The sequence below is a fragment of the Molothrus ater genome, chromosome 3 (genome assembly GCF_012460135.2).
Source record: "Molothrus ater isolate BHLD 08-10-18 breed brown headed cowbird chromosome 3, BPBGC_Mater_1.1, whole genome shotgun sequence".
NCBI classification, from domain to species: Eukaryota; Metazoa; Chordata; class Aves; order Passeriformes; family Icteridae; genus Molothrus; species Molothrus ater.
The window spans coordinates 15,632,516-15,651,468 of NC_050480.2; the positions used below are offsets into that span (position 1 = coordinate 15,632,516).

An 18,953-nucleotide genomic window follows, 5' to 3' on the forward strand; every position below is an offset into this window, starting at 1 on the left:
GGACTTCACAATCCTTGTGAGTCCCTTCCAGCTCAACAGATTTTGTGATTCTGTCCCTCATCACAGACCTTCAGTGCAAGCAGTAGGAGTTTGAAGAAGTTGGCTGAAAACCTGAAGGGAGTCCAAGGTCCCCTTACACTTGTGTAATTCCTGGTGGGAGCAGTGTGATGTAACACTGAGCAGAGTCACTGTGCTAATGTACCTTTGGACCTGGGCAAGAGGAAGAAAAGCTGTGAGACAGCCTCTTGTCAGGAGCTTCTCCCTGCAGTCCAGATTCCTGAAAGACAGGTCACATCCTACCAGGCATGAGAGATGCTGAGTGAGGGTGTACAGCCTGTGGTCTGCAGATCTGCAGACTGGATAGGTCCTTTGAGCCTTTGCCTATGAATACAGGAAGGACACACTCTGGAAGGTCCTTTATGCAGATGCCTTCAATAGATGAGGAAAAATAAAGCCCAAGTTATCTGCCTCCTCTTCCATCTTGCCCTTACAAATGCCTCCCATGGTTGCTAGCCCTTCTCTGGGAAGCACAACCCCCTTCCCTCTGAGGGACTGTGGACTGGAGACTTGCTCTGGGGCACTCCAAAGAGGCAAATCACCTTTGAGAATAAGATAAGGCTATTTAGATCACACCTGCATGCCCTGCTGTGTACCCTGGTACTCAGGAAAGGGTATTACTGGAGAGCTGTAACAGATGAAGCTCAGATGAGCAAAACCAGATGTCAAACATATTTTCTACCTATCCAAGCTGTCCCTTACTGTAATAGTGGCAGCAGGAGAAACTTTAAACCTTCTGCAAGTGAAAATGTAGCCCCAGACTTTGAATTGCTTGTTCAGCTGCTGTGTCAGATAGATGGTGTGGGATAGAAGCACACATCATCTTCTGTCAGCATGGGAGGCTCCCATAGCAAGGTGGACAGGATGCTTAGGGTGGGACAGCTTGGAAAGGCTCCCCAGAGATCAATCCCCATGTGCTCTTAGTCACTGCCTGTCCTTTACTCAGGCATGAGTTGCAGGCTGGGTGCTGTAGCTCACAGTCTGACCCCAGATGTGTGTTAATTATTTATTTTCCTCCACGTGCTGGCAGATGGTTGGAAGAAGAATCTGCCAAGCATAGTGCATGCTTGAGGGCAGTGATTTTGAGACACGTTGTTGAGATTATCTGATGTTTCACATTTTCTGTAATTTAGTTTGTGTGTGTGTGAAGGGAGTATTTAAAACTTGCAGACAATAGTTTGCTGGGTTGCAGGGAATTAAATCCCTAATGAATAGTCCATTGTTTACATCCATTTGAGGCTGTTACTTTGCTGAATTAGTGCCATGAAACATAGCTGCAACTCTGTTGTTTTTAACTCCCCTCTCCTTACCCATCCCCCCTTCCTATTCCTTATGGTTGCTAAATCCTGCTGCTATCTTCTCTACACAAGTTTCCAGGCTTCCTACTCTCTTCTTGATTTTCTTCTGCTTAAACCTCTTGTCCAAACTGGGTCATCTTTTGCTTCTAGGATTTTCCCATCCTTGGCCTCTTGGATTCACACTTCAGTCCTTATTATTTTTATCCAGATGAATGTGGGGAAAGAAAAAAAAAAGCACCCGAACTGTTTTCTGCCATAATCAGGTCTAGATCTCCCTCTTACCATTGCCTTTCCCTCCCCACTTCCTTGCTTTGGAGCTCTTTCTGTGCCACTTTGCAGCTGTGTGTAGATATATAACTGTTTTATTTCATATTTGCCTGCAAGCCCTCTGCCCAGTTTCTAGCTGCATTCAGGAGGCTTCCCCCCTTGCTCTGTCAGCTCCACACTCTGATCTCTGTGCCATCTTCTGGTGACCCCTACAATTTGAGGTAGCTCCATTTTCCCTGTCTTCAAACAGATAAGTGATCAGTTGGCAAAGTTGTAAGCTTTTTTTTCTGTACTCTGATTTGTGGATGGTCCTTTTTTTTGTGTGTGTTGCTAATTGATGCTATGTAGCTGTTTACCTGCATAATGCTGTGATTGCTCAGACTGATGCATACCACACTCTGGAACCGTTTCTTTTCTTTCCAACCCTGATTTATAGATAACTGGAAAAAGCAATTCTTGGCTGCCCTGTTTTGAAAACTATTACACCACAGAAAAACTCATTACATGAACACAGCACCTGATATAAAGAAGCTCTCTTTGGTTTTCTGGTTTCCCCCATGAAAAAAAAGCTTCCCTTTATTATTGAAACAATAATTCCCCTCAAATTATATTTAAGGGATGTAGGCACCAAGGCTTGCCTGCTCGTCTAGGACTTCCTGGAAATTGGAACTGGGGATTTTTTAGTAATCAGTGGAGGGAATGGGGTATTTTGGAGAGGTTTTGTTTGTTTTCAGGATAGGCAGTGTGCACATGCCACATAATACAAACCCACCACATTTCTATCAGGCTTCTGTATAGCAGACGAAATGCTAGCAGAGGTATCTGCAGAGAATTCTCTGTGGATGAAGGTGTTGGTAGGGTTGGAAAGCCCCAAAGGTGTCAGGAAAGTAGGACTGAACAAAAGAGAGTCTCCTTTAATTAAAGGAGTGCTGTGCATGGAGCAAATCAAGTGCATTTGCTTCCCTTTTTTCACAACCTCAGTGGGATGCCCTCTGGACTGCAATGCTGTAAATTGAGGGCAATGCTGTAAATTTTGAAATACTGTTTGTTTGTGTAGGATGGTGCTGGTGTCCTTTTGGGTCAGCATAGCTGCTCTAAAATATGGCAAAATCATCAAGTGACAAGCAAACCAATGATGCTTCAGCCCAATGCCAAAGAAAATCCTGCAAGAGAGAATTAGCTGTGAAAATTTACCCTGTTGCTACGGAACTCATTTGGTTGCATATATCATGTCAGAGTTGAATGATTGAAGAAATACTCCAATTGGTAAATGAATATTTATGCCAGTTAAAGGACAGCTTATTCATGCATAAAACCTGAGACACCTGGTAGTGGTGTGGACAGGTTGGTTTTGACTGAATGTGCTTGTTGGAAGGCAGGGGAGGAGTGAAATGCCTTTGTGTCTTTAAAGTATTTCTCTTTTTGATGCCCTATACTGTTAAGGAAACCGGATTTTGGGGACACGTTAGTTCTGTTAGCAGCAAAAGTTTCTGCTTCCTACAGTGGGGATCCTTTCTCCTTCCTACTTCCACTCCAGATTGATGTTAAGATCCTGAGGCTGTGGGACTGCTTTTGTTTTGGCCTCTTACTTCCCTCTAAAAACACAGAGTCAATATGCATAATATGATCAATTCCTGATTTTTTTATAACAATTTTCTCTTCTTCTCATCTCCATCACTAGACATTGCACATCCCTCCCAAACCAAACCCCTGTAGCCCAGAAATAGGTCACACCCCACCACCTGGACAGTAGTCATGGCTTGCGTCATCACTTGGCATGACGTCGGCGAGCACTCAGCGAGCAGGACCGGCTTCTTCAGGGAGCAGGATGTGAGAACACCCTTTGTGATTTCTCCAGATGGGCCTTGGGAGGTGATGGGGGAGAGGACTCTGTTTACACAGGGAGAAAATAAGGAGGAGGTATAAGCTAACATGATTAGCGCACAGATTTTCTGCTGGTTGGTTTGGATGATTTATAGTGGTATACAGAGCTTTGTCGCCTTTAAGATGACTTGTTCCACTGCTGGCCAGAGGTCAGCCCGTTGGCCTGTAAAAAATGAATTGTCGATGTCTGTGGCTTTTCCTGGTGGCCACAATCCTGGGGCTCTTACCAGTCCTGCTGTTGAGCTCAACTGGGGGCTGGAGGGGGCTGTCCAGGATACTCGCTCAGCCTATTAGCAATGGTGAATTTGTTTTGGACATCCCTATAAAGTGTCCCTATGCAAGGCATATCCAAATCTCCTTTTTAGTTAGTGGGTAGAGGAGCAGCAGTGCCAGCAGTTGGACTGCCTGTGCTCAAAAATGTGATTTCTTGTTGCAGTGGTTACTTTGGGAAGCTCACAGGAAAGAAGCACACTTCCATTTTTCTTCAGATTTCAGTTGCTGCAAAAGGGTAGCTGCACAGCAGATAGGCACAATGGAATTAGCAGCAGAGGCAGAGGTATCTACGAGCATGTGACCATTTTCATACAACATGTACGTCGTGCTTCGTCCTGAGAAATGCTGGGAACAAATTGTCATAGAAATGGAAAATACAGTTGGTCTGTTTTGGGCTGAGGCAAGAAATGAAGGCCCTATAGCCTGGAGAGATGTGTATGAATCTGTGTGGGGAAAATGCTCCTTAATTAGATGGCTTGACAGATCCTGTTTCTCCTGCTCCTTCCGCAGTTTGCAGCATTCAGTCTAGGAAACTCCTCCCAAACTCGCCCACCGCTGCCCTCACGGAAGGCCTGGCACACTCACCTGGAGTCCTCCATGCTGTATGGCTGGACGTCACTGAGACCTGGATCATGACCTGTTTGGCTGGATGGACAGCTTCAGCCTGGGAGGGGAGCCCAGCACATCCCCTGCCCTCTGCACCCCGTGTTCTTTAATGCTCCTTCCCGGCAGCTGGCTGGGCTCTGTCCCGCGGAGCCTGGCCGGGCGCTGGGGCTGTGCCAGGGGCCCTGTCCCCTCCTCCTGCACTGGGGAGCTTGCGGTGCTGCCATGCTGAGTGCTGCTGCTCTGAAAGTTGCTTAACAGATGATGCTTGACTCTATCTTGACAATAAACCCTTTTCTTGAGAGAAATGAGAAATTTCAATTTCAGTCACTAGCCTGTTTTTCATTGACCTGTTTTAGTCAGCAAGTCATGGCTTTACTGTGCCAGTCTCTCAAACTGCCACTCATGAGCCTAACGAGACGGTGGAGCAAAACTCCTCTCCTCTGCAGAAAATGCAAAGAGAGAAGAGACAGTTTTACTCCAAATGTTAGAGGAGACTCAGTCAAATTAATGCTACAATAAATGTAAAATATTTTTAATTTACAGAGTACTTTAGGCCCCAATTGGGAGGTGGGTGGGGGAAGGATTTGGAGTGAAGTTAATAAACCTTTTAAAACTTTTGACTGAATCTTTTATTCAGTGTTTGTATAACTCAGTTATCTGCTAGTTAATACCAGTATTTTTGATACCTCTCCAGAGCCAATACATGACAAACCTTCAGCCCTGTTGGGTATTTGTGCTACAGCATATTTAATAGCCATGACAACAATTCAACAATTGTATAGAAGCTTCCCCTCCCTGTCTGAGTGTTGCAGGCACCAGAGTGTCTCCATTGGAAAACCCCTAAACATACAGTTTCAGCCAAAACTGGCTTAATGATAGTCTACTGAGAGCTTGTCAGGCGTTTTTTTTTCCTTTAAAAATAAAAAAGAAAAGGGGGCACTTTTTTCCCTTCCCCCCTCAATTTTTTTTCTTAACTTCTTCGCTGCTTTTGTGAAAGCTGCCGCTGTAAAACACAAGACAAATTAAAAAAATAAATTGCTTTAAATTGCTTAACAGGCTTGATGAGACAAAGCCTGGTGTGTTGGAGTGGCTGCAGGGAGCTCTGCGGCTGCTTTTGTATGATTTCAGAGGTGAATTTAGATGGCTGGAAGATAGATGGGTGCCAGATGCAGTTTGACACAGATTCCGGCAGCTGCTCCTGCGCACGGTTTCATTAGTGGTGAGTTAGCAAGCAGCAGAGTGCCGGCGAGGCCCCCAACGCTGCGCTGACAGCAAGAGCACTGAAACAATACAATATTCGCTAAGTGATTTTAATCTGGGAGATTAAATGACACCCAGTTGGTTTCCCGACTTAGAAAGCCAGCACAGTATAAAGCTGTTCATGGCACTCACTCTACCCGGGCCCTTGTCACATACATTTCCATTGAGAGTGCTTTCCCGAGCCCCTCACCCTGAAATGGGAAGAGAAGGGTTGATTTTGTGTTGCAGACATATTTTTCCATCCTCACTGTATAATGTGCTTTTAACTACAACAGGAAACATTGGCCTCACTTCAGCAAATGCTTACATTGGACCGAAGTGCTCGCGTGCGCCTGCTAAGCACAGGCGAAACTGTTTGAAAGATTAGGGCCACAGTCTGTAAAGTGAACGGCTTCCTTTTTAATAGATGGGCAAGTCCCAAAATCAGGAAGCAGTTGGTATTTACAGGCTTGGGCAATTGGGTTTGGTTTTAAATAAACCAGTGTACTACAATGGATGACTTGATAGAAATGGTGGAGGAGCTGCTGTTCTCCAGGAAGATGGAATTTTATTTGTGGAGGAACACTAAAGATTAGGACTTGGTGAAGGGAGGGAAAATGTAATTGAACTTATTTGCAATACAACCCAGGCTGACTTCAAGATTCTTCTAGGGGGACTTTAATGGGCTCAATTTTGGGAACCCTCACTGTGGCACATTTACTGTGTGGTTATTCAGACTTTCTGTATTTTTTGTGTATCTCTAATTGCTTCAGCAAGTAAATCCTTGACTAGGAAAAAAAAAGGTTTTCTCCTCTGATAGATGGGGGAAAATATGTAGGGAAGCAAACAAACAAGATCTTTCTTTCACATGTGCCACCTGAATTTTGCCTTTACATATTTAACTGCTGATGTCGAACTACTCTGTTCACTTTGAGTCATTTGCTATCCTCACAGTAAACAGACAAACTAGCCTTTTTTTTTTTTCCCTTCAGTAAATATGCGAGTTGGATGTGTATAGGCTGCTGTCTTTGGATCTCAACTGTTGTTTGTAACATTTCTGCATGTTACAATTCTGTTTCTAGATGCCTTTGGTAAATACCCCATGCATGGCTTCAATTAAGCTTTCTATATTGAGAAGGTATGCCTTAATTTATCAGGTTAAAGATATCTCTGTTACATCAATGTGTTCACAGTGTGTTGTGACCTAATCAACTAGGGATGTAAGCCATTTCATGAGGAGTAATTACTCAACAACAAAAAATGTCTCTCTTTCCTAATAGCTGTGAGTGAGTTGGCTAATTGGAATTCATTTTGGTAGTGGCAGGTCAGCAATCAGGAGGTGGCTTTCCTGGCTGGCTTCTAGGTGGGAGGGAGAAGGCAGCAGCAGCAGAAACACAGAGCTGTGGTTTCCTCAGGTCACTGGAGAGCTTCTCTCTGTTGGATCAGTGTCACATGTGCTGACATTGGGGTGTCCTCATGATCCCCTTTACCACCAATGCTGTGACAGTTTGGTCAGAACCCTTTCCTGGATATTTTTGAGGGAAAGAATTCATGAGTGGGTTGGAAATGCCAGATCTTCTTTGAAGACTTGCATAAGAGTTCTGGTGTTGTTATTGTTAGTGGGGGCAGGGGTCTGCAGTGATGTGACACATCTCCATGGCCTGGCTAGGCCTTGGTCAGGAGATGATGTGAAGTTTAGGGGGTGATGGCTCATTATGTCTCTACTCAAATCAACTTATGACAGCAACTGAGCAATTTTTGCTTTCAGTGCTGCATCACTTAGGAGCATGAGCTGCCAGTCCTGCTAGGGGTGATGTGCAGAGGCATCTTCTAGATGACCCCACTGGTTGCTGTCCTGTTTTCCTACTTGATAGATCATTGAGGTGCATTCTGGTTTTTTCTTCAATTTTTTTCCTCCCCTCCTTGTCTTCAAACCTTGCTGAGAGGGAGGTGGAGAGGAAAATCCTCATGAATTAACATTATTTCCCTGGTGGGCTTTGCTGCCATTTTATCTAATTACGCCTGCTGTTTTCCAGATCACATTGTAAGCATTTGCATGAAGGGGCTTTCACTTACCTCCTCAAGTAAATTAAATAACAGCCCTTAGGCTGGGCTGACAGCATAATGCATTTTCATGTGGGAGATCAACAGCTCCCATACCTTGAGATGGGAAATGCTGAAATGACAGGGAAGCTCTGTGCTTTTGTCTCGAATTAGGGCAGCTAGACGGAGTTAGGGCCACTTTGAAAATGCCTGCTGCTGGCTCTTCTGGTGTGTAGGGATTGGCAGGAAGAGAGGGGCACATAGGAATCTGCAGAGGGCCACAAAGAATAGACTCACAAGGATCCACAAGCTACGTGCAAGATGTGCAGGAAAGCCAGGGAAAGCAAGCCTGTTGTCAGCAGGTTTGAATGCACCGCCCTATTGGAAAGCGTGAAGGGATCTGCAAACTGTGGAAGATTGGAAACCACAGACATAAAGCAAATGAGAGGTGTAGGCCCTGCCCTGAGGATGTTTACAGCATGACTTCGTGGATGAGGGAGGCTGGACTTGTGTGGAGAGCTCAGGAAATCAAAACACACGGCCTTGACTTTCATTTCCACAATAAGCCAACCCGTAGTTTCCCTGTGCTTCATTTCTTCAATTTGCAGAATGAGGCAGTGGCTCTTCTGCTGAAATGCTGAAATGACAGTCCGCTGCTTTCCTTGCCTGACCCGTTACTCCAAACAAGCATCCAGCCCCAGGAGTTATCCTCCTCCAGATGTTTCAGAGTTCCCAGAGCCCTTCATGATACCAGCCTCATGGGATGATCTGGTCCCTTCACAGTCATGTGTGTTACACATCAGAAATGTAAATCAGCCCTTCCCGGCTGTGGTCACTCCTTCATTCCTTTGCTATAGTTGGGAGCTTCTGAGGAGGAGAATGGATCAGGAACAAATGACCATGAGGAAATGTGTTTCTTCTGCTCCTGATCAGCCCAGGCTCGTCCTGGCAGAAAAGAGGATGTTGATGGGAAGGCAGAGAGACAAACTCCACCTCCCCCAGCCATTAGGCTTGGACAAGCCTTGGGTAGCTCAAAATTCTGGTGTGCTCTTGTATTCTTTCTGAAGTGGGGACATGCCAGCAAGCGGGCTGGTGAGCTGCACGGTCAAACTGAGTCAGCACTTGGGAGTGAGGAAGAGAAGGAGATGGACCTCTACAGCAAGTAGGGAATTTAATCCCTACTCTGCCTTGCTGATGTTGGTCATGAATGGGGGCCAGCAACAGGAGAGGCTGCTTAGGTTGGGAGGCTGTACGTGACTTAAACAAAGCTCCCACCACGTAGATGTTTCACATAAAGGAAGAAAGGTGATATGTGTTCATTTAGATCACTGTAACTCTGTGGTGACAGTGACCCTCGCAGTATTACACCTGTAATGTTGAAGTACCTTCCAGCTTTTGCTGCTAATTCCTTTTATCCTGTGTCATTGGTTAGGGATTAAGGAAATCATGCAGATCACTAAGATCTGCTTGAAGGAGTCTTCAGTGACTTGCTTTTGTCTAGCGATCTTTGCTGAAGGAATGTGATTTACTTGTTTTTCTTTAGAAAATCAAGCTTTCTGTTCCATCAAAACATAGTTCCAGGTTGAAGGTGGAGGAGAGCTAGAAGTGTTAGTGTGGTGGGTGTGTAAACACCTTTTAACTTATATGTTAAAGCATCTTGGCTCTTCCAAGTAACTAGAGAACTACTTTGTGATGCATTTCTCTGTCTGAGATGAATTTTGAATGCCAGCAAGATAATGAGATTTATCAAATAAAAAGCCTGTCTTTCACTTTGTTCAAGCTTGGCCTCATGCCTCAAATACATGGAGTTTAGCTCAGAAGCAGCTTGTAATTTGTATCACAAAACCACCGTGTGTAATTGGTGATGGATGGTGGCCACTGGGCTGCAAGGGGAGGTTTGCAGTGGGCCGTGCTGACGGCTCCCGCTGACATTTGCGCCTGGTCGAAGTGGCTGCAGGGGGCAGGGGACCAGCAAATGGTCACCAGGAGGCTTCTGTGGGAGAGGCTGAGGAGGTGTTTGCCTTCATCAATCAGGGATTCAGGTTTAATGTCAATCACTCTTTAGCATGAACTTGCAGGATGTTCACAATGCAAGACACAGTGCTGCTTTTAACGTGTATGGGGAGATGATTCAGGACTCATACAGCTGCTTCAGTGATCTGGTAGTATACATCCCATTATCATTATTCACTCACATTATTCACTGTTAGAAAGCTTTCTAACAATTCATGATATTTCTCAAGCTCTCATCCCCTCCTCTCTCTTTCTAAAAAAACTAATTTAATTTTATTATTATTATTATTCAGATTCCTGCTGTATACATCCCCCAAGCAGGTGGGAGGGGGAGTTGGTGGGTGATGACTTGGCTTTGTTGGAACTTCACTTAATGCAGGGTGGGGGCAGAGAAAATGAAGCTAAATTACGCAGATCCTGAAGGCACAGCTAGTGCACTGCATCACTTGTGAGCATGACTAGAACTGAAAATGAATCACAGCCTTGTTAGACACGGTATGTGTCAGTGCATGTGGGCAGAAATATCATTCAGCGAGAGAGAGAAAAAGACAGAGAGACTACATCTTTTAAAGTGTGCTGGTCCCACTGAAATCTCTGTAGTATTTAACCTAATGGGTGAGAGCTGGGAAACAGTGGGACAGTTGCTCTCTGATACTTCACCATGTCAATTTTTATTCCTTTTTGAAGGTTCAGAAGGAGTCTGCATTTGTCAGCAGTGACATCTATTTTCTAAACAAGAAAAGGCTATAATTGCAAGCTCAAGTTTGAACCCACTGCTGAGGACTTTAAAATACAACCACCCATTTGGGGCTAGGTTTGAATGTGGAGTTGCTTCAGCCTGTGTGTTCATTGTGCATTAGGAACCAAATGTGATTTGCTCTTTGTGTAAACTTTTGATGGTTGCATGTGCACACGAACACACAGTACACACACGTGCACACTGAGCCAGTTCACATATTCCAGAGACAAAAATCCAACCTGGAACTGTAACCCTGGTTCTTGCAGCTGTATAATTCAAACATTCTATTTCTAGAATGGAAATTGGTTTGCAGTTCAGTTGCAGTGTGACACAGCCACATCAGGTGATTTGTTGGAGGAATGCTGGAATCAGCTGGCCACTAAAACCTGCTATATCTCTGCTTGTGTTCCAGAAGATATTTGCCACAAGTGATAGCAATGTTCCTAAAGAAGCTCTACTACCTCCTGCAGAGACCTATCCATAGCAAGCAGCACAGCCATCTTAAAATTCCCCCCTTGGCACACTAAAACCACACTTTTTCTAAGCCAGATGGAATCAACCAGTGTATTCTTTAAGGGATTTTGGTTGTGCATTTTTGAATGTTGTGCTTGGTGCCTGTGCTCAATCATTGGCCTGTTATGTGTGATGTGTTGTACAATTTAAAAGCTGATGATTCTAGGCACTAGCCAGAGTTTTTAAGAAGTGGCTGGAGATGTGTGTTTTCTCCTCTATCCGCCTCCCACAGACCAGGTGCTTTGTACTTTCTGAACATGCAGTGGTTTTTGAACGTTGTGAAGGATGTAAACTGCAGCTGAGAACACAATAGTGCACCTCCCCTGGCAAAAAAAAAAAAAAAAAAAAAGAAAAAAAGAAAAAAAGATCAAAACTCCACCATCAGTAGCTTTCTTAAATCCTAGTCATCATGTGGCATTCCTAGAATGTCCATACTTACTAAATGAAAGAGGGAAAATAGGGATAGCTTGTGATTTTCTGACTCTTAACGGGACTTTTCTGGGAGGAAGGCAAGGAAGGGATCCGTACTTGTGACAAGTTAAAAATAATTTTTAATTACTTAGAGTAAGAACATGTTCTGAAAAGTAAAGATTTTGGACTTAATGTGCATGGAACAAAAGGCCGTTGTGAGCTCTGTACGAGAGTTGCTGTGAGTTTGTATTCTGCCCTTTTTTTTCTGTGGGAGTTATTTCCTGTTGTTGACTAGAGTTCTTTATTTAGAACCACCTAGCTACTGAATGACGGCTTGCTTGCAAGAAGAAAAAGTGTGATTAAAACTTGCTAAGGCTTATTCCAAGATTTCCCTACTTCCATTTATTTAAGGGGAATCTTTGCTAAATGAAAGAAAGTGAAGTTCAAAACAACAAATGCATTTCCTTCTCATTATTGTGCCCACATCAGCTGTGGCAGCTAGCAAAAAGATCTTGGGAGCCTGAGGTCTTTCACCTGAACATCTCATGGAAGACAGTGTTTGTCTGACAGAGGTGATTTGGTTTGGGTTGTTCTGGTTTTAAAACTGAAACAAACCCATCAAACGCCAGGCCTCCCTTTTTGCTGGCAGGAGTAATGCACTGATGTTCTTGGGGGCAGCTCTTTCTATGAACCTCACAGGTCGAGTAAGGAGTGGGCACATGCACTTTCCCAGCTGCTCAGAGAAGGAAGAGTTTCTTTGAAGAGCATTGCCAGCAAAAAGAAGTTTCTGTATGCTGACCTGCTTGGCAATAGTTTTTGGGTATCTATGTGGAGTCAAATTATCAGCAATTTGACAGCTGCCTAACTTCTTTTGCCCTTATGGCAGGGTCTGAACATCCAGCAAGAGTATAGTAAAGTTAGCAGAAGAGCAGATTCTGAAGGAAAAAGAAAAAAGAAAAAGATTTAACATGAAGGTTAACTCTACTGTAGGTAATAGGTAAGCAAGCAAAGTAGCTGGGGTTTATTATGAATTTTTTGCTTAGCAGGAAACATACTAGAAATGTCCCCTGAGTGTGGATGATTAGAAAATGCATTGGGGCATGAGTGATAGCAGATGGACAACCATCCCTCCTTGGCTTGGCTGGCCCCTTGCTGTGAGCCTCTGGCAGAGGGTGCCTCTTTCTGCTCAGCTCTTGCAAAGGGTCTGGTGCCTCTCTCTGCAGTAGCTGGGACTGGCTGCTCTGGCTAGGCAGGGACTTCACTCGGCAGGCAGGAGTTACGGCTCAGTCGTTGGCACCTTCCCTTTTAGAAATGAATCCTATAGAAACTGGTTTGCAAAGATGAACCTCTGTAGGAAAGTGATCTCTGTGAAAGAGAGGGGGGTTTGGGAGCCTTCTGCCCATCCCACGTGTGCTGGGAAAGTTTGTGGCTGGGAGAAGAAGCAGGGAAAGCCTCAGTGATACACCTCGGGTTATTTTCCTCTCCTGCTGCTGTGCAGTGGTCAAACAAGGGACTCAGTAGCAGCACCATCAACGGGAATGCAGCTCTTCCTCCTTGTTTCTTGGGTCTATTCTTTTCCCTTGACTTGTTTCCCTCTGTACTCCAATTGTGCCTCTGTTTTGCCCCCTCGCCACGGTTCAAATAAAAATAAAAGGAGTCAATTATTACTGTTTGAGCAACCTGCTTATGGCTGTCACAGAAAACCACCATAATTTATGCCACATGCAGCACCTTCTTTCCTACCTCCATGCCATCCCTGCTCAGAACATCTCCTTCCTTTCTTTTCCTTTCTTTCTTTTCCTTTCTTTCTTTCTTTCTTTCTTTCTTTCTTTCTTTCTTTCTTTCTTTCTTTCTTTCTTTCTTTCTTTCTTTCTTTCTTTCTTTCTTTCTTTCTTTCTTTCTTTCTTTCTTTCTTTCTTTCTTTCCTTTCTTTCCTTTCTTTCCTTTCTTTCCTTTCTTTCCTTTCTTTCCTTTCTTTCTTTTCTTTCTTTTCTTTCTTTCTATTTTCGTTTGCACCCCTGGAAATGTCCACACGTGCTATGTCCTATGGGTGTGACCAGGCAGGAGAGCTGCTCCTCTCCTCTTCCAGACCCTTTCCACATTTCAAGGACATTAGCACCCCAGAATCGCTGTGGAAGGAAGAAAGAGACCATTAAGAGGTGTGAAAGGAAGGGGACTCTGATGATAAATGGTGGATTTTCAGCTTTTTTTCCTTTGTCCTGTTGGTAGGACCTAAATGCTGGGTGGGTTTGCAATGATTTAGTGTTTCATCCTTGCTTGGGAATACTAATTAGGTGTAAACCTCTTTTAGCCTTTGGCTAATGGTCACTATAAATGAACAGCTTCCTTTAAAGTGAAAGAACATAAAAAAAAAAAAGGTTAGAGAAGAACCTAAATTAATTTGTGCAGTTCTCTTTTTCTTCGGAAAGATAAAATGGATTTCTGACGGTTACAGGGTCGTTTTAGGTAAAGAAATGCAGACATCACCCACGGTCTGTTTACCTGCATATGCAGTATGAGCTTCTGCTGACTCTTAGCCGTGCTAGCACTGGGGAATGTAGAAAGACAAAATGAATCATTACCACAGGCATAGTCACTAAAAGCATCTGATGTACTCATTCAGTCTTTTTTTTTTTTAATCTCCTCTTTGCACATAATCTAAGGAGTTACACATTTTGTGAAGGGTTAAAACAGAAAGATTTGTGCATTCACTGCATTGACTCAATGAGTTCAGTTCTGTATGAACTTCAATAATTTGTAGAGGAACAGAATGGCAGTGGGAGTTAATGCTGCTACATTTGATGTTCTTGTGCTAGGTTTTCTGCCAGCTCCTTTTTTTTTTTTCTTCCTCTTCTGAATTTGGCCCTACAGATTCAACTTCTGTTTTATTGGGGTTTGTTGGTTTTGGCTTTTTGCTTTTTTTTTAAAGAAGTGGTGTAGGTCACTCACCGTTTATTTAAAATTAGACCCTCAGAAACCTCTGTCTGAAAGGAGTGCAGATAAACATCGTCTGTAAAGAATTTTGCACCTGGGACAGTCAGAGAAAGAATTTATCACTGCAAATTGGAATTACTTTGAAAATGCCTCTATCTTGGTAAGCATTCTTTGAATCTAGAGGCTCTAAGGAGCTGCAGAAACTAGTTTTAAACAATAGGCCCAAGCCCCCAAATCTGCATAGGATCATTAATGTGCTTTACAGGTTGTATTCCAGCCAGCAAAAGCAGCTATAGGTGAGTGCATTCATTTGGATGTCCATGTATTAACTCATGTTTTCATTTAAATAAGGATTGAGATAGCTTGTTGTTTGGTTGGTTTTTGTTTTGGTTTGTTTTTTTTTCTGGTAATGCATCTGAGCACAAACACGTTTAACTCCAGTGACATGGTTTAAGTCCTGCTTAACATTAAAATGCTGTGCAACATCCTACATCAGCATTGTAGCCACAACACCATTTCCATTGTGCCCTCCCAGTATCAAACTTCTTGTAACTGTTATATAATGCTTTAATGCAGCAAATCTGAGCAGGAATATCCACTTCTAGAAGCCTCTGGTCACCCCTCTGGTGGCCCCATTTGGTCTCTCAAGCCTTTGGCATCTGAGCAGGGTTGAGCAGCTGCCTATGCACCCAGGCCTCTTTCAGGTTTCAAGGGTGTTTAGGGGCATCTGTGCTCCAGAAATGTATGGCTCCATGGAGAGCTTTGTAGGAGTAGCTTTGCTTCAGGAGAGGGCTGTAGTGTGTGCAGCACTCAGGGTAAGGCAGAGCAGTAGAGCTGTTTTCCCCTGGTGAACCAGGAGCAGGTGGTCCCTCAGCATTGGGGATGTGGTGGGGACCTTTGTGCTGAAGTGTGTGTGGCTTGCATGTTTGACAGCCCCACGTTGTTAAGATTTTCAGGCTCATGTTGGGTTTGTGCTCAAGGCTGGTGGGTGGCCCAAAGGCTTTTGGCTTGATTGCAGTGACATCTGTTTACACCAGTGGTTAATTAGGCCTGAAGACTGGCCATCTCTATTTTTCTCCACCGTTTCTGTGTTTTTTCTTGATTAGAAGTATTCCCTCCTCAGCTCTAAAACAGAAGCTTTGGTTTTATCTGCAGATTTTTTTCCTCTTGATCCACTGGCCCTGGTATGAGATGAATATCAGGACATCAGCGTAGCCTCTCTTCAAAAAAGTAACCAAGTGTTCCAGAAAAGAATGACTTGTGCTTTTGATAGAGACTGCAGAGTGAGCATTGAAAGGGAAAGAAAAGCAGCCTGAAATTGTTTAAAACTCAGCTCAGTGCAGAGTACAATTCACTGTGTTACAAGAAGCAGGATTGGAAAGGAGAGACTGTTTTAGGAGCCTGTGTGCCATACAGGCAGTGCCAGTGTGAACAGTCTGGCCTGGGCCAGGAATGAAGCACATCTTGCAAGGGATGCAGCCTGAATGGGATTTGGAAAGGAACACAGAGTTTTATTAAAAGGCTGAAAGATGTAAGGAGATACACAGTGATGGTAGGCAGCCAGAACCTCTGTCAGAGGACAGTCTTTCAGCTGGAGCAAAGATGATGCACACCAACAGTCTCCAGAGGACTGGGAGTGCACAGGGAATTACAGAGGGAGGGAGTCATCTCCCTGCATGGGGAATGCAGCAAAACCTCCTCTGACTAAGCCAGCTAATGCACACTGCTTCTTTTTTTCTTTCCTGATAATCCTGTTCCATAATATTTCCTTAATAATTTAGTATGTGAGGAGTAGCCCTTCTGAAAAACATCTAAATCACCAAATCTTACATTCATATGAAATCTTGCTACCCCTGTCGTTTGCACGCACTCGGGATTTTTATTTGGTGTAGATATTTGAGAGTTATCCTGGAGTTAAGAGTTGGGTTCTTTCCCTTAATTACTTAATGAATTTACCATGTGGCACAACCCTTGGTACTGCCAAGCAATAGCTTCCTATTACTAGACTGTACAGGCCTGATCCTGCATTACCAAAGCCAAAAGCAGTATTTGGGAACCGACATTTTCATCAAAATCTGTAGGAAGCTTAGAATAACTATACAAAAGGGGTTAGTTGCACTCAGAATATTGATTCATGAGCTCCCTCGTTTTTTGCATCGCTGTTCATTTTACTCAAAGAAGATCAACTGCCCAACTGGACATATAATATATGATACTGCATTAAAACCAAGGCTGCACTTGGTCATACTCATTAATTAAACTGATTTCTCCTGTAGGGTTTTTTTTTCCTAGAGAACTAACCAAGAATAATAATTAAGCACGTTATGCATTCTAGGGAACGGTGTTTCTCCTACTGCCACAAACACATTAAAGGACAAACATATGAACTAAAGGAGAAAATGAAGGGGGAAAAAAGAGCTAAAACTGGAGTGACATGAGTGGATCATCATGGTTTTTACTGACTCCTGTGCTTTAGGACACATGGGACAGCCGTGCTAGAGTTGTAACAGCAGAAAAGAAGAAAAAACCATTGAAATCCCAAGGAAAGCTGCCCAGCTCCCAGGTGCAGCTCCTTGCCTGCTTGTGTACAGGTGCAGGCTGCAGTATGCAGCACCTCAGTTTTTTACTGAGGAACTTGTTTTTTATTTGTGGCTGAGCCTCTCACATGAGAAGGGTCCTACTCCTGGAGGTCAGTGCTGAGCCTGAAGAGAGCCTGCACAAGGTGTGAGCAGTGTTTCACCGTGGCTTTGCTTGCAGCATGCTTTCTCCTTACCCAGGAGAGCCTCGCTGCTCAGGTGGAATGAGCAGCTCTGCTGTAGGCAGGCCCTTTGTCTAGCTTCTCCCAAGGTACCATTGCTGAGGGGGTCTTTATTTGCAAAAAGTTGTCTGCTCTGGGGGGCAGTATTAGGTGTTTGCCTGCCAGCTTCTGCATGCACCAAAGCAAAGACATCCAGGGAGAAAATGAAGTTGTGTTGAACAATTACCTGATGAAATCTCATAGTATTCATATGTATTGCAATCAGAAAGGAAAAGGCCAAAGATGCAATTAGAAGCATAGGAAGCAATTCACTCCCTCTATTTTTGAAATATGCAAGGGATGCCAACATTCCAGCACAAACTTTGCCACTCTTTCCTAATTAGCATCCGTGTTGATGGGCAGATTACCTGGCAGTCTGTAGTGTTTCTAATGAATCGATTTATGAAGTCCAGTGTCTGTTTCCCCCTTCCCAATGTTTGATTTCTGTTTGCTAATTTATTACCTTGTTCATTTATTTATCTTCAATGCAGGGGTGGTTTTTGAATTATTTTTGTGAGACCTAGCCTCAATCAGACAGGCATTGACCATCCTTGCTCAAAGACAGGGCTGCACTCAGACTGTGCCTGTAGCCTACATCAGGTCGGTGCTGCTGCAGAAAGACACAGCTCAGCTCCTTCTCTTTTACTGTGTCATCTTCACATGTGAGCAGCTCAAGGGCCTCTGTCAAGGCTACAACTGCACAGCTAAACCTGTGTTACTTCCCCCCTGGAAGCCCATACATACATGGTTCTGAAATGGGATGCATTTTGGGTGGCTCCTCCTTGCAGACGCTCAGACTATTCCCCCTCCTGCTCCCGCAGGCTCTGGAAACCTCTGCCGACACACTTCCTAGCACGGCATTTTGTGGCTCCATTGCAGGCTGCTTCTCCGTGCTTACTGAAGTGCTCAGGCAAACTGCATTTGGGTCTTGCAGACACCCTCTGGTAAGGCTTCTCCAGAGCTGCAGAGCAGAGTTTCTTGGCCAGAAAGGTCTCCCTCAATCAGGTGTGAGGCCATGTGAGGAGCAGGCAGCCGCGGGATTATTCTCCTTGCCTAGCCCAACCTCGTCCCGCCGCGCTGGAGCCTGTGCTGTGCACGAAGCACAGGAAGGAGCTGTATTCATATCGATTCGTATCGTGACCTATGTTCAGCTGGGAGTGCTTCTGAGTGTGGATGCAGGTTGTACTAGTTGTGTTCAGAGGCACAATCTGAGTTACAGCGTGACTGTAAACTCCTGCCAAGAAAGACTCGGGAGAGTTACAGTAGGAAACAGAAGGGGCGGTGAGCTTTTTCTTATGCTGGTGTAAAACTGGAGCAGCCGAGCGAAGTCAGAAGCGTTTAAAACTCGAATGACACAGGCTCAGGCTTTTTACTGCCGACTGTATCATGGCAAGGGCTGTGCGCATCGGGCTGGAGCCCAGCTGCTTATTTAGCAAATGTTTGTGGTTCTGCCTCTGGTGCCGGTGATAGCGTGCACACACCCAGGCACGGGCACTGTAAACCTGCTGCGGACTTTGAGCTCCGGAAGGCAGGCGCTGCTCGGCTGGGCTCATCCACGGAGCAATTGTGCAAGGCCAGATCCCGCTGAGTTACAAATCTGGTGTAAAGGAGGGTGGAATGGGGCCCCGAAATTCAGTGAATCTGGCATGCAAAAAAAACCCCCAAAACCAAAAACAAAACAAAACAAAAAAAAAAAAAAAAACCAACAACAACAACAAAAAACAAACAAAAAAAAAAAAAAAAAAAAAAAACAAAAAACAAAAAAAAAAAACCAAACCAAGAACCAAACAACCCAGCCAACAATGTGCAAGTATTACAAATATTCTGTGTGGCTTTTGAGTAGGCAGAAGCCGACTGAACAGGTATCACTCAGGCCCTA

The 18,953-nt window shown here is 44.3% G+C and overlaps 1 protein-coding gene across 3 annotated transcripts in view; it reads left to right on the forward strand.

The window, feature by feature from the left end:
- SERTAD2 (SERTA domain containing 2) overlaps positions 1-18,953 on the forward strand; it is a 79,243-nt gene that overhangs the window by 36,840 nt on the left and 23,450 nt on the right. The gene's annotated exons all lie outside the window — the stretch shown is intronic.